Source organism: Nannospalax galili, unplaced genomic scaffold (genome assembly GCF_000622305.1).
Source record: "Nannospalax galili isolate Female #2095 unplaced genomic scaffold, S.galili_v1.0 scaffold915, whole genome shotgun sequence".
NCBI classification, from domain to species: Eukaryota; Metazoa; Chordata; class Mammalia; order Rodentia; family Spalacidae; genus Nannospalax; species Nannospalax galili.
The window spans coordinates 15,398-27,081 of NW_008336255.1; the positions used below are offsets into that span (position 1 = coordinate 15,398).

The window sequence follows — 11,684 nt, forward strand, 5'->3', positions numbered from 1 at the left end:
AGGAGGGCTAGGGCTCCAGCCCCAAGTGCGGAGTGCTGGGGGCTGCAAGAAGACCCCTTGAAAGACCCCCCGCCCTGGGACAGGCCTCATTCTGGGGAATGAACACTTAACTTTCATACGACCTTCAGGAGGGCGGGACTGAAAATGGGGCTGAGCCTCGCTCCTGGGAAACGGTACAGCCCCAAGAAGTCCCATGGGGTCTGGCACCAGCTTCCCAGCTTCGGCTAGGGGTAGATCCAGTGAGCTTTTAAACCTGCTTCAGCGGTTCCTCCACTGCGCCTGTCGCAGTGGAGTTCAGGTCCAGGTTAGTGCTGCAGAGTCCTGCCACACCCTGAACTGCTTTGGGCAAAATTGCCGCAATCCCCAGCTTGGGATTCTGCTGGTCTGAACCTAGTTCACCACCGCCTACATACACACGCCCCCCACACACACATACAACCATTCACAGCCACCACACACATGCCGCCACACACACAAAACCACACCCGCACAGATGCAACCATACACAGCCAACACACACACCACACAACCACATCCCACACATGCAACCATACACAGCCAACACACACACAACCATACACTGCCAACGCACACACTTACCACACAACCACACCCCACACATGCAGCCATACACTGCCAACACAGTCACCACACAACCACACCCCACACATGCAACCATACACAGCCACCACACACACAACCATACACTGCCAACATACCATACAACCAAACATGCCTACATGCAGCCATACACACATAACACCATACTCACACGACGTAACCATACCCCTCATACACAACCACACCCACACACATTCACAGAGAACAACCCATCCACCCACACATGATTATTCCTGAGTCTCTTTCCCCGTATAGTGGTTTGGCTCTCCAGTCAGAGGGCTGGGGTGAGGTAATCCCAAAGGATCTTTGTATTGTGCTTTCTAGAGACAAAGGCTGCCACCACCCTGAGCCAGGCCCAAAGACCCACCATGGCTGCCCTTTCTGAGCCCAGTGTGAGCAAAGAAAGGTGCTCTTGGGATTCACTGGGCATGTTAGTCTCACTGTGAGCACACAGCTTACCCCTTCCAGTTTAGCCCAGTCCTTTTAAAGCAAAGAACAGAGCACAGGAAGGACTGGGGACACTTCTAGAGTGGGAAGTGGGTGCTTGGGGGAGCAGGGAGGAGAAAGTCTCCTGCCCTCCACCCCCACCCTCATCCCCACCCCCATCCTGAGAACAAATTCATCACCTCTTTCTGGTTGCTGAGACCTAGACCAGTTTTCATTGGTCCATTGAAGCAAGCTGGTAGCTTTTCCTCAGGACCCACTGGAACAAGAGCCACTCCCTAGCGCTTTAAAACTCTCCCCCACTCCTCGTTCCCCCGCACACTCTAACAGTCTATTTTTCTGCTTTTCCTGTGAAACTTTTGACAAATAACTTTAGAACTTTTTCCCTCCTGGGTTTTTGTACATCTTCCTGACAGATCTTATTTACTTTGGAATTGTAGAAGGGCAGCTACTCTGTTAGCTGGGGTGGGTTGCCTTTTCTTTGTTCTTGAGCGATTAGGCAGCCTTGCTTCATAATACATGAAGGTTTTATTTGAGAGTTAGCATGCATCCCACCCCCACCCCCAGCCACCAGCAGATAAAATTAAATAGCCAGCCCCATGGAATCTTCAGGGTGCTTGCTTATTACTGTAATCACACAAGTAATGAACATCTGACCACCTTCCCTGGGATCAAAGCTGTTTTAACCCTCACAGCCCTGGAAAAATAGAATTAGTTTCCTCATCTTTAGAGAGAGAGTTAAAATCCGGATTTGAACCAAGTATTTGAAAGCCTTTTATATTTTCTGGGAAAAGAGATAGGGACCTGGAAGCTAAAGAGGTCAAAATGATCTGGAATTATTTAGAAATCCAGCATTATGGAATTGTATGTTTTAGAGTAGATGTAGTTGGGTATTAGTATAGCTTAAAGGTTTAAAATACAAACTGAAATCTAGCAGTCTGTGTCAGAGCTTGACTCTGAAACTTACCATCCACAGAAAGTTACTTAATTCTACAAGAATGTATTGTTTTAATATGAGAATGAGACATGACAATAATATATTTCTCATAAGTCCTCAGTCTTTAAAACAAAGACAGGGGTCTGAAGAGATGGCTCAGTGGGTAAGGGCATTAGCTATACAAGCATGAGGACCCAAGTTCGGATCCCAACACCCACATAAAAAGCCAGGTGAGGCCTTCTGAGCCTGGAACCCCAGCACTATGGGGAGCTGGAATGGGAGGATCTCTGGAGCTTGCTGGTGGCTAGCTTAGCTCCAGCTTCAGTGAGAGACCCTGTTATTTGGGTGGATAAGGTGGAGAGTGGTAGAGCAGGACAGTTGAGGTCCTCCTATGGCCTCTTCATAAGGGTGTGTTCTCCTGCGCACACACACACACACACACACACACACACACACACACACATACATGCGAGCGCAGACATAGACAGGAAAAGTGTTTAATTGACAATAGGTTCTTAAGATTAGAGAAAGGCAATTAGAAATTTGCCTTCCTAACTGACAACACTGGTATCTTCATTCTTGGCTTCTGCAGACAAGCTAATTTCAGGCTAAAACTTATATTGTGTACTAGAGTCCCACCAAGGAGAGGGAAAAGTCACATCTTTGGTGAAGTCATCTGATGCCTGGAAGACACACCCTGGCTTCAGGACACCATGGGGGGCTTTTGTAAATTAGTATAAATGACATCATCACTCAAAGTCTCAAATTTTTCATTTATTTGAAATGAAGATTAATAATGTATCTCTTTGAGCCTGGGGCAATAATTAAAGATACTAAATATATGAAAGAATCTGACACATCATTGTCTTTCTATCTTTCCTGGCTTATTATGATGAAAATTGACTGAATTACCAATTGGTTTCCTTGCACATGAGCCAGCGACCAAGCAATCTTCTTCCTCAAAAGGAAATGTGCATTCACATTACTAGTAATGTGGTTTTCCGTTGCTGTGAAGTATAACCCTCAAAGCTCAGCACTGTGAACGGTGTGTGGACATTGTACTGAGTCATCCTAGGGAACAAAAGGGAACAAAGGTGGGTGGAACTGGTTACCAGTCTTAAAGGGTTGTTAGCCATTAAGTATAGCCGGTGTTAGCTGTTCTTTTTGCTAAAGGGCTGTGAACTGGAGATGTCCCTAGGAGAGAGAAAAGAAAATCAGCAGCAGATTCCTAAGTGAACCTGACCACTTTTGTTTTGTATTTTGTTTTGTTTTGTTTCCCTAGAGCCCCAGCTGGCCTGGAACTTGACCAGGCTGGTCTCTATCTCACAGAGATCCACCTGCCTCTGCCTCCCATGCTGAGATTAAAGGTGTGCGCCACTCCACTGAACCCATCACTTTGAAGAAGAAAAGACACGTGGGGCTTTGAGGTGGAGGGGGTGTGAGACACTGAGGCACAGACTATGAAAGATACCATCTGCTAAGAGGTGCGGATCGTCATGATGGCTTAACAACTGCCAGGCTAGTCCTCCAGCTGCAAAACTGTAAAACTGGACAAACATTTGCTTTAACTGTTTGCTGGCAGCTGATGACAGGCAACCTTGAGAGAGAAACTAACCCTAACCTTTTAAGGGGAACGCTAAATTTTCAAGGACAGTTTCCTCGACACAGCAAACAGAGCTGGAATCCAATCAGAACCTCTAAGTTGAGCTGAGTAGATATAGAATGGTGTGTTGAAATAGCTAAGTCTGCATAGGGCTTTAGCAAGAAGGATCCTATGCAGAGGGGGACTGCTCAGAATCCCAAGACCATGACTGAACACTGGGCTGTAAGGAAACAGAGACCACCTGGGGCTTAGCAGATTGCTGCTACAATGGCAGGGAAGGTGTAGAGTGTGTGCAGTGCTATAGATTAATACTGTGTCTGGGAAGAGTCCTGCCAAGAGACTGGAGTTCTGAACCCCAAACAGTGAGGAAGCATCAGTCACATTCGTTAACAGCCCAGAATCCAGCAGATATACCAGAAAGAGTTCCTTTAGGAACAAAGACTAAGATCTAGACCCACAGTCAATAAACCTTGTTCATAAAGCATAACATAGTGGGACTAGAGAGATAGTTCAGCAGTTAAGAGCACCTACTTCTCTCACAGAGGACCTGAGTTTGGTTCCCAGCACCTGTGTTAGGCAGCTCACGACCCCCTGTAACTCCAGCTCTGGATGATCTGTTGCCTTTGTCCTCCATGGGCACCCACATACACATGCACATACCCACATGCACACGCGCACGCACGCACACACACACACATACACATAACTAAAAATAAAATAAAAGAGCATAATATATAGCAAATTCTTTTGACTATATAGTTCCATATGGTCTAGCTTATAGTAAGTATTGGGCTCTGTCATGGTAACATAAAATCAGTTATAGACAATGTATGAGTGGATTGCATGTTTGTGTTCTAGTAAGGCTTTATTTTAAAAGTATGGAGCCTCCTACGTGGGGACAGGTGCTCTCCATTCTTTGTGCTTTGGTGAGGATTCTTGGCTGTGCCCGGAGGCAAAGTAGTAATGCTCGGCGTGGTCCGGGCCCTGGAGATATTTCGTCACAGGGATGCCAAAGCGTGGGAAAAAGGGAGTGGCGGCAGAAGACGGGGAAGAGCCCCAGCGGGAGCCAGAGACCAAGAAGAGTAAGGTGGGAGCAAAGAAAAGCGGGGAAGAGACGACAGGAGAGGGCGCGGTTCTGTATGAGGACCCTCCAGCTCAGAAAACCTCGCCCAGTGGCAAATCCGCTACAATCAAGATATGCTCCTGGAATGTGGACGGGCTTCGAGCCTGGATTAAGAAGAAAGGTTTAGATTGGGTGAAGGAAGAAGCCCCAGACATCCTGTGCCTCCAAGAGACCAAATGTTCAGAAAACAAACTACCAGCTGAACTTCAAGAGCTGCCTGGACTTTCTCATCAGTACTGGTCAGCTCCCTCCGACAAAGGCTAGAGTAGTGTGGGTCTGCTTTCCTGCCAGTGCCCACTCAAAGTGTCCTATGGCATTGGTGAGACTCTGTTGGTTCCTAACGTCTAAGCTTTCCTCAGTTAATACTGTCCCCGCCCCCCTTTGTTCTATGCTTTTCCCTTTCTTGCTCTGTTATGCTGATCCTCAGTTTATTTCTATAGGTGAGGAAGAGCATGAGTCATTTGTGCTGATTACAGCCTGTGTACCCAATGCAGGCCGAGGTCTGGTGAGACTGGAGTACCGGCAACGCTGGGATGAAGTCTTCAGAAAGTTTCTGAAGGGCTTGGCTTCCCGTAAGCTTCTTGTGCTATGTGGGGACCTCAATGTGGCTCATGAAGAAATTGATCTTTGTAACCCCAAGGGAAACAAAAAGAACGCTGGCTTCACTCCCCAAGAGCGGCAAGGTTTCCGTGAATTGCTGCAAGAGGTACCACTGGCCGAAAGCTTTCGGCACCTCTACCCCAACTCTGCCTATGCTTACGCTTTTTGGACTTACGTGATGAATGCTAGGTCTAAGAATGTCGGCTTGATTACTTCCTGCTGTCCCACTCTCTCTTACCTGCCTTGTGTGACAGAAAGATCTGTTCCAAGGCTCTTGGCAAGTGACCTTGTATCTAGCACTGTGAACACCCCCCTCCCCATATCACTTTGAGCCTGGGAAATATACTCTCCCCCCAGTGAACTTTTCAAAGCTTTCTAGAGAAATCCAGTGTATTTCTCTTCTTAACCAGTTCTTCAACCAGGCTCCCATGACACTTAAGTTTCTTTTAAGCTAAAAGTTTTTGTTTTCGTGTATGTCACTCTCCCTTTGAAACATTAAAACTTGATGACTTCTTTTGAACAAGCCAAGTAAAAATAAAAGGCCACATAGTTTAAAAAAAAAAAAAAAAAAAGTATGGAGTAGGCAAGACAGGCATGAGAGTCAACACATGCTCCAGCAGCTATCCCAGGGTAGCTAAGAATGTGGCTCAGCATCGTAGATGGCGTTTGTAGATGACAGTGTCATACTGCAAATGTTAAAAGTTGGACATCCCCATGTCTCAAGTAAGGCCCATTCCAGATCTATTGCCAGGAAGCCTGAAGCTTAACTCTGAAAAAAGAATAGACTGAATCTTACTCTTCAAGGCACGGGGCTTGCAAAACATCTTGGGCTTTCCTAGGTCTTATATCAAAGGACAAAACTAAATTTACCCAAGTTCAAGGTCATAGACCATAATGGAGGGGTCAGCTGAACAAGAATTAACATTCTTCAGAAGAAGGATAAGATTTGGAATACTGTAACATGTTATTTATGATATTCATTACTCAATTTTAAAACCTTGCACACAAACAAGGAAGAGAGAAAATGTGATCTATAGTTAAGAAAACTAACTACCCAACCTGAGGTGTCTCAGATACTGAGCTGAGTAGAAAAGCATTTTAAATGAGCTATGATGGTATGTTCGAATAACTGAATGAAAAAATGTTCAAAGCATAAAAGATCGTAAGCCTAAATAAACTCTTCCTTCTATAAGTTGCCTTGGTTATGGTGTTTTATCACAGCAACAGAAAAGTAATGCACTAAACATAGGCCTATTGAAGCCTCATGAGTGTTAAGGAGGATAAGTTCTTAAAGGCACTACTGTACTTTAGATCCATTCTTGGATAGAATTCAGGGATATGACTCCCCCAACCCCAATAAATATGTGGGAGCAGCTTTTAGAAGAGAGTAAGAGTCGACTGCAAGGCCTCAAGAAGAAAGGAGAAGACAGGTCATGCAAAGACTAGCTCCCTGAGAGTCTTCCTATGGGGCTTAAACAAGGGAGTCCTGGGGATGAGCCTGAGATCATTTTAACACCAGCTGTTTGAATCAGGAATGAGCCCCAGGATGGCACTGCAGTCAGCAAGACAGACTGTTTTCTGAACACTCTTCTACTATATTTCCCTGGGGAGAATTGGGCTTCATTCTGCAGAGCATCCTCCAGAGGATGCCACACTCCCCTTGGTCTGGAAATTCCTCTTCAGAGAGAACAAATATATGTATGAGATGTTGCTTTCTTTTCTTTTTTATATCTTGTTTTTTTAAAAAAATATATTTTCATTTATTCGTTGATAACTTCATATACGTGTACAATGTATTTTGATTATACTCATCCTCTTCCCCCTCTCCAGGCCCTCCCAAACCTCTCACTACCACATCCCCCTCCCAACTTCATGTTTTTTTTCATAGACCACTAACTTTAATTAGTGCTATCCAAATGTACATGGACATAGGACCACCTGTTGGAGCATGGACAACCTACCAGGGACAACCCTGAGGAAAAAATGACCCTCCCTCTACTAGCAGCCATCAGCTGCTAGTGGCCACTCAGCTAGGGGTGGGCCCTTGTGAGTTCCTCCCCATCCCATGCTCAAATTTTGGGTGGCTTGATCTTGTGCAGGTTTGATACCAGCAATCACAGCTGCTGTGAGTTCATGAGGTCAATGGCCTCATCACATCCAGAAGACACTGTGTCCCAGCAGCCCTCTCCAACCTCTGGCTCTGAGAATCTTTCCACCCCTTTTTCTGCACTGTTCCCTGAGCCTTGAAGTAAAGGTGTGATAGAGATGTAGTATTAGAGATGAACACTCCAGATACTTATTCTCTGCACTTTGACTAGTAGTGAATCTCTGTATTAACCTCCCTGCATGATAAAAAGAAGCACCTCTGGTAGGGGTTAAAGCTGAACTGATCTGTGAGTAGAGAGATATGAATTTGGAGGGCAGTTAGATATGTCCATTTAGCAAAATAGTAGGAGTAGTTTCAGCCCTGTTATAGAATCCTGTGAGCTCCCCACCCATGGGTTCTTGACCAGATTTGCAATACCAAGTGTATGTTTCCTCCTGTGGATCAGACCTAAATCAAAACCAACTGGTTACCCCTGTAACATGCATGCCACTATTACACATATGGGCATGGCTTGCCATGCCGGTCATTATGGTAGCTTACAGGGTTTATAGCTGACAAGACTGTTGATGGTTTCTCCACTAGCAGTCTGCATAGACCCTTCCAGTATCATGGGAGCTATCTAGCAGAGAGGAAGATTCCTGGTCAGTACTGACTTGATTACCCAATGTCCTATGACCAATATGTGTGGTGTCTTCAGCGATAAGGTTGGTTGTTGTTGTTTTGTTTCTGAGACAGGGTATCCCTGTGGCACCAGCTGACCTAGAACTTGCTATGTATGTAGATCACATGCCTTTGCCTCCCAAGTGCTGGGATTAAAGGTATGCACAACTGCACAACCTCCTCCAGCTAGCAATAGCATTTTCCAACAAGTTCTGGTGGGTAATCAAGCACAATGGCATTAACCAATATTGCTTTGAAGGATCGATGAGATTCCCCTAACTAATAACTTGAAATGAGGTATCCTACACTTGGCACTGAGATTTTTGTTTAATAGCCTATGGCATCTGGAAGGAACATTATCCTTTGTGTAGGGTAACCATTTAAACTCTTTTTATTAAGTTATTTTCCTACATTTTATTTTTATGTGTATAACTGTATTGCTTGCATGTGTGTAGGTGTACCCATGTCATACAATGCCTATGGATGGCAGAAGAGGGCATTGGATCTCCTGGAACTGGAGTTAGGACAGTTGTTAGTCACCATGTGCGTGCTGGGAATCAAACTCAGATCCTCTGCAAGAGCAGCCAGTGCTCTTAACTGCTGAGCCATCCTTCCCCAGTCCCCCTCCATTTAAACTCTTTATATAATATGTATAAAACACATAATATAATAACATAACATGAAATAGTAAGTTTTCATATGTCGTTTTCAAGCATCTTTAGTTTCTCCTACTCCTTCTGCACCCTCCCATGCCTTTCCCTACTTGACCCCCCCACCCATCATTCCCCTCTCTCCCCTCATACCACCTGTGTCCTACTATCCTCCCTCCCCTAAAACCTTTCTCTTCCCACCCCCAGTAGCCCTTTCTACTTTCCTAGCTTCTACAGATAAATACACAAATCTAAGGATTAGACATCAGGATCCACATAGAAGAGAGAACATGTGACATTTGCCTCTTTGGGTCTAGGTTAACTCACTCATTATAATTATTTCCAGTTCCATCCACTTAGCTGAAAATTTCATAATTTCATTTTTCTTTACAGCTGAATAAAATTCCATTTTATATACATATATATATCACATTTTTATTATCTGTTCATCAGATAATCCTCCTGTCTAGGCTGTTCCCATTTCCTAGCTATTGTGACTAGAGTTGAACATGGGTGAGCAAGTATCTCTGTAGTAGGATGTAGTCCTTTTGGTGTGTGCCTCAGAGTGGAATAGCTGGGTCATATGGCAAATCTGTTTTTACCTTTTTGAGGAATCTTCACACTGATTTCCATAGTGGCTGTACCAGTTTTCACTCCCACCAAGAGTGAATGAGGGGCCCCTTTCCCCACATCCTCACCAGCATTTATTGTCATTTATTTTCTTGTTCTTAGCCATTCTGAAATCTCAAAGTAGTTTTAATTTGTGTTTCCCTGATAGCTAACAGTGTTGAACTCTTCTTAGCCATTGGTATTTCTTTTGAGAACTCTCAGTTCCATAGCTCATTCTTTAACTGGTTGTTTGCTTTGTTGGTGCTTAGTTTTTCAGTTCTTTGTATATTCTAGACACCGATCCTCTGTCAGCTGTATAGCTGGCAAAGATTTATTTCCCCATTCTGTAGGCTGCCTCTTCGGTCAATTAACAGCTTCCTTCACAGTTTAGCAGCTTTTTAATCTCATATGTTCCTGTCAGTTGATTAATGTTCCTATTTCCTGTATTACCAGAGTCTTCTTCAGAAAGCCCTTATCCTGCCCTGTATCCTGAATGTACTCCAGTCCTCTAGAAGACTTAAGAGTTTCAAGTCTATCATGAGGTCTCTAATTCATCTGGAATTGACTTTTGTACAGAGTGAGGGTCAAGGCTTAAGTTTCATTCTTCTACACGTAGATAACCAGTTTTCCCAGCACCATTTCTTGAAGATGCTGTTTTGGCCTCTTTGTCCAAAATCAGGTGGTTGAAGGAGTGTCACTTATATCCGGGTCCTCGACTCTAGATTTTTCAGACAAGGTCTCACTTTGCACAGCCCAGACTGGCCTCAAACTAGTGATCTTCTTTTCTTAGTCTCCCAAGTGCTGGAATTCAAGCATGAGTCAGCACACCCACGGATGTGTTGCTTTCTAATATTAAGAGAAAATGTTGCACTTATCAGAAATGTATGTTGCAGGAGGAGGGGCAGGGAGTGTGTGTGTAGGCATGCGTGGCAGAATCTGTCTTCTTGCCCCGTGTTGTGAACAAACAAAACTGAATGACATATGTGCCCTCGTGGAGCATCAAATTTTTTATTTTTATTTATGACTGCATACATTTCCGTTGTCTGTATGTCACACACACACTCCGTCTCCTGGCTGCTGTGACCAGAGCAGCACTCAGCACAGACGTGCACGGATTTCTGTGGTGTGTTGTTGGAGAGAAAACTCACTTTCTGTGCTAGCATACAGATCAGGGCTTAAGGTGGGCAAGTGACCTTGCAGGTGCTCAGAGAGGGAGGTGAGCCTTGAGCCTGAAGATGGTGGAGGTGCAGATGTCCAGAACTAAGCCCCACAGAGATGGGAGATTTCAAGGGTGAATTTCAGGAGGCTGTGAACCCTTTGAAGGTCCATACAGGTTTCCTGACATTTGTGAATTTTCCTTGCATAAAGTTCTTCAAGGGATCTTTGTCGACACTGCAGGACCTGGAGAATCAGCTTTCTTATTGTTCTTACAGTGAGACCCACCTCTCCTGGGTGCTGGCTTGCTTGGATTCATTAACTATAAACAATTCCAATGAAAAAAAAACTTCAACATCAGCAGGAGAATGCCGAGGGCATGGGGAAAGAAGCACAGGGGACAGGAGGACTTTGGACTCTGAGCACACCCAAAGATAGGCACTTCTCAGCTGGGAGGCAACAGACACAGATTCTGGAATCAGAGCACTAGCTCATAGGACCCTATCTCTAGATTTGGGAAAGGGGAGGTCTGAGAGCCTCCTGTGAGAGCGTGAATCAAGTCGACTTCTGTGGTTTTCACTCTGCACTTGCAAAAGACTGCAATGCATCACAGCTAGGGCCTTTAGACAAGGTGAGTCAACCCTGTCCTCTCTCCCTCCCTCTGCCCATAGCAACCCCATCCTCCAATCCAATTCCAAATTTCTTCTGTCACTAGGAGCATTATGGGATACTGCACTGACATTTCAGCTTTCAAATATATTATCTCTCATCTGAAACCACCCTTCCTCTTTCGATTTAGAACAAAACAGAGAAACTGTTATGTACGTTTCTTGGACAAACCTGTGTCTTTTTGAGCTCAGAGCTGATAGAAAGTGACTTTAGAGGTGAAAATGAGGCGGGAATAATTAATATCACTCCAATCTTCGGGTTAGAGTTGGGAATGAATCATGATGCTGAATCACGATGACTCATCACTGCAGAAATACTGAACGGTGATTCTATGAACTTTCTACCTCACTGAGAATTTTATAGAAAGTTTCTGTTCCAGAAACTGACCAACACTCTCAGTGTGTGTGGGCTTTGCACAGTCATAAAACTGTCTTAAATAAAGACAAGCACAGCAGGTTTCGTTTTATTTGGGGGGCTTTTTTTTTTTTTTTTTTTTTCTTTGGCTT

The 11,684-nt window shown here is 44.6% G+C and overlaps 1 pseudogene across 1 annotated transcript; it reads left to right on the top strand.

The window, feature by feature from the left end:
- The first annotated feature begins 4,611 nt into the window (after positions 1-4,611).
- On the top strand, positions 4,612-5,613 carry LOC103732396 (annotated as a pseudogene). Its single transcript, XR_001872391.1, has 2 exons — positions 4,612-5,047; positions 5,169-5,613. The product of XR_001872391.1 is annotated as a DNA-(apurinic or apyrimidinic site) lyase-like (transcript).
- The last annotated feature ends 6,071 nt before the right edge of the window (positions 5,614-11,684 follow it).